Source organism: Panthera onca, chromosome X, assembly GCF_046562875.1.
Source record: "Panthera onca isolate mPanOnc1 chromosome X, mPanOnc1 haplotype 2, whole genome shotgun sequence".
NCBI lineage: Eukaryota > Metazoa > Chordata > Mammalia > Carnivora > Felidae > Panthera > Panthera onca.
Window position 1 is genome coordinate 92,847,327 of NC_138357.1, and position 10,809 is coordinate 92,858,135.

The following is a 10,809-nucleotide window of genomic DNA, read 5'->3' on the forward strand; positions in this document are numbered from 1 at the left end:
CAGGACCAGCAGAGAGCCTCAGACTGGTCAGCACCTTCAAGACCTCCAGACTTCAAGTCAATATTTCCTGAGAAAATCAGAGTCCCTCACTCCATAAAGTGATTTGGAGAGCCCTGAGAGCCTGATGGTATCATGGGAATCAAAAGTCAGAAGGAGGACAAGGGTAGGTAAGAGCAGAGTCAGGGCAGATCCTTGTGTGAAGCGAAGATGATGCACAGAAAGGAAAGAATTACTCCTAAAACCGCATCAACTGACGATGTCTTTCCACACCTCATTTCTAGTACTAGGATATCCAAACAATAAATTCCCCTTTACTTAGGGTAACTTGAATGAGTGAGTTTAAAAGTCAAACTGGCACAACATTTAAGCAAGCTTACAGAAAAGGCTGCCATACTTAAATCCCCTCCCAATTTTTGTCAACATATAGGAATATATTTTTTTACTCAGTTGTAACCAGTATAGACATTCTATTCTTTGTCCTTTTTTTAACATTGTCTTGTGTACATATTTCCAAATAGCAACATACTCACATCATTTTTTCCATCTATGTATCATGCTCATGTGTTCATATGTCTACTTTGAAATAGTTGGATAGTTTTCTCTGATTCATTATTATGAATAAACAGTGCTATAAACATCTTTGGACAAATTTCTTCTTTTTTTTTTTTTTTTAATTTCACTGGGATTTCTTCCCAATGGAGGATAACCAGGTTAAAGATACAAACAGTATTTTCATTCTTATGATTTGGTGCCAAATTGTTCTTCTTAAAGATATACATGTTGTTGAAAATGTAAATAACCTCAAATATATTAGATGTTTGCATTTGAAAGGAATGGGGGCATTTACAAACCTATTTTAAAGAAATAATCAGGAGCTCCTGGTAGCTCAGTCATTTAAGCATCCAACTTCGGCTCAGGTCATGATTTCACAGTTTGTGAGTTCGAACCCTACATCAGGCTCTGTGCTGACAGCTTAGAGCCTGGAGCCTGCTTCAGATTCTGTGTCCCCCTCTCTCTGTCTCTGCCCTGCTCATGCACTGTCACTCTCTCCTTCAAAAACAAATAAACATTATTTTTTTTTAATTTAAAAAAAAGAAATAATCAAAAAATACAGATTTATGAAACAAGATAGTCATCATAATACTATTTATAACACTGAGAACACAAAAGCCAAAATACTCAGACCACCTGGAAATGTCTAAGTAAATTATGATATATCTATAGACACAGTACATATGTGGATTTTTATTGCCATAAAAGTGATGTTTTCAAGGAATACTGAATGACCTAAGGGATGTTTGTGATATAAAGGCAAGGGAAAAATGTATTACCAAACAATATGCAATATAATCGTAACTGTATAAAGAGAAAAAATTTTTCCACAAAGACATGCATGCAAAAGGACTGTAAACAAATATACTATAATATTAATAGTAGCTATCCTTCAGTATAAGGTTTTTATTAGCATATGTGTACTTTATAATCAGAAATAGCAATAAATGTTATTTTAAAAAAATGATCAACAAAGCAGAATTCTAGGCATAAAATGATACAAAGCAATAGTGAAGTTAAACAGACTATTGGTCACTCAGCTATGAATGTGAACTTTCCTTCTAACTGAACTGGGAAGGATGTGCATGTTAGAGGTGTAACAGAGGTGAGGAACTAAGAAGATCCAGGATGCAGGAGAAAATTTTAGAGCTTGAGGAGAAATGGTCTAGTGGGCAAGCTCCTGTTCAGAGACTTTCTTTGGTCAATAAGCTCCAACAATAAATTTTTGACCTTTGTCATTTACCATTGTGATATAATAAAGAATATTTCTGGCCTTTGTCCCCCAATCCTGGCATAGAGCTTCAAAAATCCTTTGAATTTCCTGATAAGAGTGTCTTTTGCTATACCTAAGGAGCCTCTCTCATTCATACCTGAGTTTATGTTAATGAAGTGACTCGTGGTGGGTCTCTAGATAACTTCAGGATGGGATTGGTGACCAGAAAGACCAAGCATATGATTGGACAGTTGGACTTTTCAGCCCCACCCCCACCCCACCTCTAAGGAGTGGAGGGAAGCTGGAGATTGGGTTCAATCTTGTGACCAATAATTTAATCCATCATGTTACATAATGAAATGGTGAACACATGGATGCTCTTGGAAGATAGTGTGCCCTGATTCCACAAGGAAAGGGCATAGAAGCTCTATGCCACCTGCCCCCCAGACCTTGTCCTATTCATCTCTTTCATTTGGCTGTTCCTGAGTTGTATCCTCTACAATAAAAGTGTAATCATAAGTACAACACTTTCTATGGATTCTGTGAGTCATTTTAGTGAATTATTGAACCTGAAGGTAGGAGTGGTCATGGGAACTCCCAGATTTGTAGCTAGCCAGGCAGAAGTGCAGGTGGCTTGGGAATACCCAGGACTTGTATGTAGCTGGCGTCTGAAGTGGGAGAAGTATTATAGGACTGAGCCCCTTAACCTGTAGGTTAAGGGATTTGGGCTAACTCTACTTAGTGTCAGAATTGAATTGAATCGAATTGATTTGAATTGTAGAACACCCAGTTGGTATCAGAGAACTGCTATCAGAATATAATCATCATCTACATATACAAAGGACAAAACAGTTCTCAAATATGTTTAAGGAAAATTGTATTAGGGTGATGCCAGCTTCTAAAAGAGAGAAACCCCATAATCTCAGTGACTGAATACAGTAGAAATTTATTTCTTATTCATGTGACGTCGGAAATGGGTGTTGCTGACTGAGTGGACTTCCACATGGTCACTCAAGGACCCAGGCTACTTCCATCTTGGGTACTCTATATTCCTCCTGGGCCTCACAGTCCTCTGCACTCATCCAACAAACAGGGAAAGAGCATGGGAAGTTATACATGGGAAGTGTCTGTCAGCCAGAGCCTGGAAGTGGCACGCTCATTTCCATTCACCTTTCATTGCCTAGAACTTGGCTACCTCTCACTACAAAGGATCTTGGGAAATGCACTCACATTAGAGGAGGAAATGTGTGTGATGAGCAAGCCAGTGCCTACCACAAGGATATGAAAGAATTTCTTTATTCTTGAAAGCAATAATCACCTAATCTAGATTTGAACCTGATTGATCTCAGTGGCCAAGAAAGACAGCTATAATGAGGTAAGTTCTTCATTGCCAAGTGCCATGGTAATGTATTTCAAAACGGGTCAGAACTATGGTGTTTCAGTTCAGTGCAAGAAAAGACTTCTTAAGCAAAAAGGGTGCAAAGGAGACTGACTTAGTCCTGCCCTGGAAGACCTTAGCATATAGCAGAGAATCGTATAGACCAATGAAACTTTCTTTCTTCTTTTTTCTTTTTTTGATTTAACAAAAGTTCTACTTACACATCTGGAAAATCTGGAACGCTTCACAAATTTGTATGTCATCCTTGCTCAGGGGCCATGCTAATCTTTTCTGCATCGTTCCAATTTTAGTATCTGTGCTGCCAAAGCGAGTACTGAAACTTTCCATTTAGCTTTCGTGCATGAAAACTACATACACTCAATGCCAACAAAAATCCTTAGCAGGTACAAGAATAGTAAAAAGTAGAAAGACTTTAATAAATACTATATCAATAGCACATTAAAAATGAGCATACTGTTCAAAGAAGTGGATAGACACATTGATGGATGAATGAACAGATGTTCTAGTATAATTTCAGAGAAAATTATTTTAATTGATGTAAAACACACAACACATGATTCAGAAAAGCATGGCTGACCTAAGGACAGAAGGGGAAAATCCATTTTGTAAAAAACAACTAACTTCTTAGCTCACAGAACAGGCAGTTCCCAACACAGGCACTGAATGTGTTTGTTTATAAGGCAATTATTTGGAACTCAAACTGCATTTTCCCCTAGAAGCAATGTCATGAAAGGTTGTTTAGATTCCCACGCAAAAGCAGAGTTGCATGCCTCTTTAACCCACAATGTATCTGAAGGATTACACTGCACTAAGGGTTCTGGTCCAACTGTAATTGAGCATTTCTACAAGAAAAGGCATCTGGTCTCCAACACAGAAAACTGCTCCCACCATTCCAGCAAAAGCAGGTGAAGAGGGGAAGGCATTGTAGTCCAGCTGTGGCTGAAGCCACAACAGATTCCTTAAGATAACCAGAATTGAGCATGGAAGAAATAGGCAAAGTCTCCATCATATGGGAAATCCCAAGGGATAGATGTTTTCTGGGCTTCTGTAGCTAGTTAACATCCATAGCTCCGGTATCTTTAGAAAGCCCAGAAGATCATCAGTTCACATTCTCACACAGCAAAAATCAGCTCTTTGGTTCACCCAGTCCCCACCCTATAATCTCACTCTTGCTCACTAAACTTACATTTCCTGTCCAGCAAGGTCAGTAGCATTAAATGCTACAGAGAGCCAACATAAGATAAGAACTGGAAAACCCTCAATGTAGAGAGATGGGGTATAAGATGAAGGGACTTCATGCCTAGCCTGTGTCTGTTGTCTCTGTGGAGTTATAGGTTCATTCCAACTCTTGAAAACAGAACAGTGCTGCTGGGGTAGGCATATTGGCATGGCAGTGCAGGCCAGGTGAAGCTAGAGGCCATTATCACGAATGACATGGTCCTCAAGCTTGCACCACTTTCTGCAGCAGAGATTAGCAGCTTGGGTGTCAAAGTGGAGAACCCAGAGACATCTCAATAGATTTTCCTAACAGAAGGCACTTCTTGGAAAATCATTTCCTAGGATGTCCAAATTAGAGAGAAAAGGACAGCTATGCCCAAAAGGAGAAGAAGGAGGACATGCAAGATTTTTCTTCAGAAGCCACTGTCACTTGGTCTGTATGTGTCATTTTTTAACTCAGAATTTCCTTTATCAGATTTTTCATCTTCCTAGGCAACTTGAACCAATACATCGCAGAACATGACAGACCTATGGAAATAAAATGAAGTTAAATTTTTTCAAATGAACTATTGCATCATAATGACATGGTCTAAAAGACTTTTGGGGGGGGGGTGGGTAACAGATGTTTCATTGGGGACTGTTTAAATCTTTTGGTAGTTTCATGTGACTAACATTTTTTGGAGGAGAAACCGTTAAACAAAAATGATCAAAGGTTTCCTTTGGGATTTGTCCCAGAAAAAAATGAGTATGCCACAGAAACTATTATGAATAAAGAACTTGAGGAAAGGGTGGATTACTTGAGGAAGCTAGATGAAAATTATGGTCAAATCAAACGGCTCACTCAGAAAACAATGACTCCCAATTTGTAAAAGGTTAATTTTAAAATATTTTGTTTCTTTTTATATTTTTATATGTTTTATGCATGGACAAGAAAACTATACCATTTAAATAAATAATAAAGCATAGGAATATAATAAAAATCAACAAAATTACTACTTAAGCATTATAAAATTGTAAACAATTTGCATCTACCTATGCACTCTTTCCTAACTAATCCTCCGACCTCCCTACCAGAAGCATTTACCATCCTAAATTTGGTTTATCATTCTATTCCTCTTTTATAGTTTTATCTATGATATATGTGCACCTAAACACTATGCTATTGAGTTTCCTCATTTTGAGCACTAAAAAGCAAACACAGCTTTTTATATGAGGTTTTGGAAGTTGATTTTTTTTCACTTAAGATTATGCTTCCAAGAATAATCTATGTTGTTGCTTGGAAATACAGTTCATTTTTTTAATGTTTATTTATTTTGAGAGGGTGGGGAAGGACAGAGAGAGAGAGGGCGAGAGGGAATCCCAAGCAGGCTCCAGGCTCAGCACAGAGCCCAATGCAGGGCTCGATCTCACAACCGTGAGCTCACGACCTGAGTGGAAATCAATAGTGTGATGCTTCACCGACTGAGCCACCCAGGCCCCCCAACAGGTGATTCATTTTCGGTGCTTTTTATTACTCCATTTTATAACTATAACATCCTTTAATCCATTTTTCTGTAGATAAATATTTGGAGGTTTGGGGTTTTTTTTATATATGTATATATATATATGTATATATGTATGTATATACATATATATGTATATATATGTATGTATATATGTATGTATATATACATATATATGTATGTATACCCTGGAGCACTCTATTTCTCTTTACTGTTTTCCATCTTTGTTTAATATGCTGTTTAATCTGCTACTGAATTTTTTTTTTATCTCAACACTTGTATTTTTTATTTCCCAGATTTAAATTTTTTTTTTCAATTTTGCCTGGTCATTCCTGATAGAATCTTGTTGTATGCTTAGATTTACCATTGTGCCCTTTATTTCCTTAAACCCAACTGCTCTATGCTCAATACCTGATCACTTGAATATCTCCATCCTTGAAGAGTCCAAATCTACTATTTGTTGTTCCCGCTGGTTTTCAATCTTTCTGAATTTCCTTACCATGGGTTTCATAATCTTTGATTGAGAGCTCACCATTTCCATTTAATTAGTGGGAGTTTGGTGGGCAAAATCTGGCAAAGCTTTCCTCTAAAGAGCGTGTGCTTCTGCTTCTTCCAAGAAGCCAAGGGCTTACTTCAGCTTGAAGGGCTTGGCTCAGTGCAGGAGTCATCTTCCCTACCTTCTCATTGTCCCAAGGCTCACTATCCCAACAGCAACGCCTCTGTTGCCACATATTTTCACGGAGAGTCTGCCTCCCCCCACGGCTCCCTTCCCTGGTCCTGGTTCCCTGCCATTCCCGCTCCAGTTCAATGGTATATTGGGAGTGCTCCCTGAATATATATATCCCCTTCCTCTGGGAAGACAAGCAATGTCTCAAGAAGTATGTTCTATGCAGAATATTATTTGCTCTGAAACAGCAGGGTTCTTCGAAGCTCTTATTTAGCTGTAATGCCAGAAGAAGACATCAAAGTGATTAATCTTTTCAAAGAGTCCTATTTAATTCATTTCAACTAATTCAGTTCATCTAACATTTATCGAATGCATTATATGTGCCAAGCAATGTTCTAGGTACTGGAGACATAAAAATAATACTGTTTATAGGTAAACTAGTATACTAGCATCCCTTACTCAAAAAGCATTATTTTTCTTCTTTACTTTTATGTCTTTTAAATGTATTGACTTATTTGAAAACTATTATTAACAGGTTAAATATCATGTCAAAAGTTAAGTTCTATTGGGGCGCCCAGCTGGCTCAGTGGGTGGAGTGTGACTCTTGATTTCAGGGTTGTAAGTCTGAGCCTCGTGTTGGGTATAGAGATTGCTTAAAAACAAAATCGTTTAGGGGTGCCTGGGTGGCTCAGTCAGTTGAGCATCCAGCTCTTGGTTTCAGCTCAGATCATGATCTCATGCTTTGTGAGTTCAGCCCTGTGGCGCTTGGGATTCTCTCTCCCTCTCTCTCTGCCCCTCCCCCACTCACTCATGCGTGCTCTCTCTTGCTGTCAAAATAAATAAATAAACTTTTAAAAGGTAAAATAAAATCTTTTTTAAAATTTTAAATAAAATTAAACTCTGTCTTTGCTAAACTGATTCTCGATTTCCCTAGCTTCTTCTGCTCATGGTTCTCCTATTTTCTTTTTTTTTTACAGAGAATAAAAATCTCAAGAGAGCCTTGATTCCTTCCTCTCCTCCCCTCCATTACATCAAAGTAGTCCCTGAAAACTTCCCATTGATGCTTCTGCCAACATCTTGTCCATCTATCCCTTCTTTTCCATTCCCATAAACTCTTCCTACCACACACCTGGATTCTTGAAATCACATTCTGCCTCCTCTCCCAGTCTTTTCTTTCTCTAGTAAACAATACATATTGTTGTCAGATCAGGTTTCTTGGGCACAGCCCTAACCACCTCTCTCACATCCACAAAATTCTCCAATGCATTCCCACTGCCTACCTCAATATTCCTCAAATCTTAGTAATGCCTGGCTATCCCTTTAAAAGGGGGGGGGGGGGAAGTTCTTTAAAGCACTTTTTATCAGCATTTTACTTACAGAAAATATAAAAGTGTCATAAACTCTTTATGTTTAGATGTCTTATACAATCATAAACTAAAATAACTTTACAAACTAAATAAAAACAAAATCATCAAACCAATAAATGTCAAATTGATAGCACTAATTTAGGGATGCTGGCCTGGCTCAGTTGGTAGAGCATGAGGGTCTTGATCTCAGGGTCATTAGCTCGAGCCCCATGCTGGGCACAGAGCCCGCTTACAAAATAAAAATAAATAATTAAAAATAATTAAAAATAAATAAAAAATTAAATGAAATGAAACCTTAAAAATCCTTTCAAACATTATTTTAACATGATTAATGATACTTAGCTTAAACTAAATTATCATCTTTTTAAACATTTTTTTAATGTTTATTTATTTTTGAGAGAGAGAGAGTGCATGCAAGTGGGAGAGGGGCAGAGAGAGAGAGAGAGAGACACAGAATCTGAAGCAGGCTCCAGGCTCTGAGCTGTCAGCACAGAGCCCGACGCAGGGCTTGAACTCACAGACTGCGAGATCATGACCTCAGCTGAAGTCGGACACTTAATCGACTGAGCCACCCAGGTGCCCCAAACTAAATTATCATCTTAAACATAAGTATAGTAGACATGCTATGGCACACATTTGTTTGCTGTTGCTGTTGTTGTTTGGCACACTTATATTGCAATGCACCTGTGATGACTAAATCCTTCCACCTCTGTGTTCAAAGCCCTGAGACATCTTCATTGTACACTGGTGATGTCATTTGGCTTCAACTGGGGCAAAAACATCAGGATCATTTACTTTCTCCAATTGCCTCTGATAGTCCAGGGAGCACTCATAAAACAACCCAGCGGTACTATTTGATGCGAGCTAATCACTGAAGCCAACATAGTTTTGAAATGTCAAGGCTATTCTCAGTCTAAAGGTGAATGTGCAGGTCCTCCAAATTACATCAACATTTTTTTAGGTGATAATCTAAAAAAATAAAACTTTCTTAGTTCTCGTAGACTGTATTTGGCCAATGATATGCATCACTTCTGAACAAAAGCTTTAAATGATATGGCGTGACTTTCCATATTTTCCTTCTGCCCTGCCAACCAGAAATGCTCCAGATGGATGCCGTAGCAATAGCTTGTGTCCTAGAGTGAAACAGAGCCACAGTGGACCCATAATGTACATATAATATGAATGAGAAAGAATCCATTGTTGTTATAAAAATAGTCTAAAAGAAAGTACATGAATCTTGTAGGTCTGTAGATCTCATTGTAAGAACTACTGGCAAAAAATAAAAAATAAAAATAAGCAATCACATCAGCATGTTTTAAAGCCTTGGGTACTCTGCCCCAATCAACATTTCCCAAATACCAAATACTCCCTTTGCACTCCTTAAACAAGGCCTGTATTTTCTTACCATTGAGCTTTCGCTCATGGAATTCTCTCTGCCTAGACATTCCTTTCCTCCCTCCTCACCTCTGCTCCCTGTAGACTCCAATAACTCTTCTTCAAGTGCTCCAATGGAATAACTACTGCCCTTTATACCTCTTTCCTTCTGTTTTTTCCTTTTTCTCTGTGTCTTATATTCCCTACCAGATTCTCTCCCTGAGAGTTGCAATGGGCCCTTTTGCACACTTGTATCCCTGCCAGTGCCTAACACAATGTGTTGTTTATACTAAATGCTCAGTAAACTGTTGTTGAGTAACTGAGTGTATTTAGTCTTTATTAATAAGAGTCCAACTGCCAAAACATCAAGATTGGGGAAGATGACAAATCCAGACCATGCCACTTTCTTTGTAATGCAGCTGCAAAAACTGCTGTCTTACAATGACTGATTAGGTTTTTGAACAGTTGTAAAACATTAGCTATGGAAAACGCCACAAAGGCAGAACTAATTTATCTGGTACTTAGTTAAAATTCCACACAGCATGAGGCAAAAGAGGAATTATTCTAAAAAACGCATTCTTATGAATTAATTAATTAGCCCTCTCTACCTATAGAACAAAATTAATTTAGACATGAATGTTGCTGGGCAAGTTTTTCAAAATGCAAACTTTTTTCAAAACTAGAAGTATCTGTTATTAAATTTCATGAGGAGATTCAAAAATAATGCAGCGCAGTCCCCTTAAGCACCAAGATAATTTCACATCAGCCACCTTTGGGAGATGAGGGTGGTGCAGACAAGCTGGGGAAGACAAATCTAGAAGATAGGGGAGGCATTAGAGTCCAGAGCCTTCAACGGTTTGCTCTCCCACTCTTATTTCAAAGCCCTTGACTGCTCTACAGCCCATGTCCCTCTAGACCCTGACTTCTGGCTGTCTTGACCTTGGTTAATGGCCAGCCTGTCCTCCAATGCTCTGCCCTCGCTCACTGTTAACTTCATGAGAGTTGGGGCAAAAGCCAGAATAGAGGTCAGTCTTGCACTCCATTTTTTTAAAACACTTAATTCACTGCAACCAGTCAATGCTCTGCTGTGCACTGTTCACCTCTACAGCCACAGAAGGAGACTAAATGCATCAACCCCCTTAGAGTCTCAGTAGATTGGGAATTGGGAAGAGGCCCCAAATATTCATACTGAGAGAGGCTTAGGGCATAAGCTGGGGGTAGAGGGAAGGAGACACAATGGTTATGGGCAAAGAACCATCACATGTACAGGTAAAGAGTACTGTTATGTTTAGGAAGCCGTCACATGCTCAGAGCCACTATGGCATAGATGGAGGTTGAGAAGTGATGAAAGACAAGGCATGGGACTGGCATTACAAGATTTTTGTTTTGGAAAGGTCATTCTGAAATGGGAAGAAGCCAGGGAGATCACTTAATAGAGGATTGCAGTCATATGGATGAGAAGTAATTAGGGGGAAATTGGACTATCAGCAGTGGGGACAGAGAGAAGTGGACAGATC

The 10,809-nt window shown here is 38.7% G+C and overlaps 1 non-coding gene across 1 annotated transcript; it reads right to left on the reverse strand.

Annotated features, from left to right (window-relative positions):
• Positions 1-3,371: 3,371 nt before the first annotated feature.
• LOC145714715 (U6 spliceosomal RNA) lies at positions 3,372-3,478 on the reverse strand. The gene has a single exon (XR_014136934.1). It is a non-coding gene; the product is annotated as a U6 spliceosomal RNA (small nuclear RNA).
• Positions 3,479-10,809: the final 7,331 nt, after the last annotated feature.